This window comes from Nematolebias whitei, chromosome 6 (genome assembly GCF_014905685.2).
Source record: "Nematolebias whitei isolate Nwh7 chromosome 6, NemWhi1, whole genome shotgun sequence".
In the NCBI taxonomy this organism is placed as follows: Eukaryota; Metazoa; Chordata; class Actinopteri; order Cyprinodontiformes; family Rivulidae; genus Nematolebias; species Nematolebias whitei.
The window spans coordinates 16917428-16919145 of NC_056503.1; the positions used below are offsets into that span (position 1 = coordinate 16917428).

Sequence of the window (1718 nt, forward strand, 5' to 3'; positions counted from 1 at the left end):
ATAAAAAAACGAAGTCCAGATGACATGATTCAACCTTTTTTGTTGTTATATACCTGGATGACTGAGAAAACAAACTTTGTGTACTGAAAACAGTTTCTGCGTCTCAGCGCCACCAGCTGGTGAGAGGTGGTGACGTCAATTTGAACCCCGCCCACTGGAACCGGTATTGAAAGCATAATGGAAACACAACCTGTACTGTACCGAGTAGAGTAGAGCCGTGCTGACCGGCCCGTACCGGTACTAATGGAAAAGGGGCAATAGAGACAAACAATCGTTCACTCTCTCACTCACTCCTAGGGACAAAAGTCAAATCTTGGATGCAGAACAGTGGCCCCATACTGAAAAACTGTTTTGAACACACAGACTGCCTGGTCTTCAGAGAAGCTGCTGAAAATGAGGGTGCACTAGACCTAGAGCAGTACACATTCTCAGTCCTGAGTTACATTAGTACATGTACTGATGACATCACCACCATCAGATATGTTAAAAGTTACCCAAACAGAAAACCTTGGCTGAATGCAGAGGTTCGCACCCTGCTGGAAGCCAGGAACACTGCCTTCAGGTCTGGAAACTTACAGGAGCTGAGAAAGACAAGGAAAGAGCTGGTTACTGGTATTAAGAGGGCCAAGGCCACATATGCACAGAGGATCCAGGGTCAATTCACCTCACAAGACCCACAGAGCATGTGGAGGGGCATTAAGTGTATAACAGATTATAAAGGCAGGAGTGAACAATGCCCCAAAGACCCATCACTGCCTGATTCTCTCAACAAGTTCTACGCACGCTTTGAAGACCAAACAGACCACCCAGCACCAGACTCACCTCACCACCAGAAGAAGAGCTTCTTAGTGTGACCTCAGCTGAAGTAAGGAGTACTTTCAGGAAGAATAATCCGCACAAGGCAACTGGCCCAGACAACATCCCGGGGAAGGTGCTGAAAGAATGTGTCGATCAGCTCTGCGAGGTGCTGGCAGACATCATTAACACCTCACTTACCCTGGAGACAGTTCCCATCTGCCTGAAGACTGCCACCATCATCCCAGTCCCAAATAGCTCTACAGTGACCGGTTTGAATGACTACCGGCCAGTAGCCCTCAACCGATAGCCGCTAAATTCTTCGAAAAACTGGTCATGGCCCACATCCAAACAAACATCAACGAGGACCCTCATCAGTATGCATACCGTGAGAATTGATCTACAGAGGATGCCATCTCCTCTGTGGTCCACACTGCTCTCACCCACCTGGAGCAGAAGGACTCCTATGTCCGTATGCTCTTTGTGGACTTCACATCTGCCTTCAACACCATGATCCCACAAATCCTGATGGACAAACTATTCACACTAGGACTAAGCCCCTCCATTTGCAACTGGGTACTAGACTTCTTAACAGACAGACCACTGTTAGTGAGGATCCACAACTTCTCTTCCTCCTCCACAACCCTCAGCACTGGCTCCCCTCAGGGTTGTGTGCTAAGCCCTCTCCTGTTCACTCTGCTCACGTATGATTGTGCAGCTACCCATCCAGGCTGTCACATTGTAAAGTTTGCAGATTATACAGCGATGGTGGCATGCATCACAAACAATGATGAGTCCAGCTACAGACAGGAGGTGGAACCTGGAGAACTGGTGCAGGAAGAACAACCTTCATATCAATATGAAGAAGACGAAGGAGACGGTCGTGTGGGCTTCAGAAGGAACAAACATATTCCCCCCCCCCC

General features: G+C 48.4%; 1 protein-coding gene across 1 annotated transcript in view; it reads right to left on the reverse strand.

Annotated features, from left to right (window-relative positions):
- LOC119411547 (protein NPAT) overlaps positions 1-1718 on the reverse strand; it is a 23938-nt gene that overhangs the window by 9884 nt on the left and 12336 nt on the right. The window lies entirely within an intron of this gene.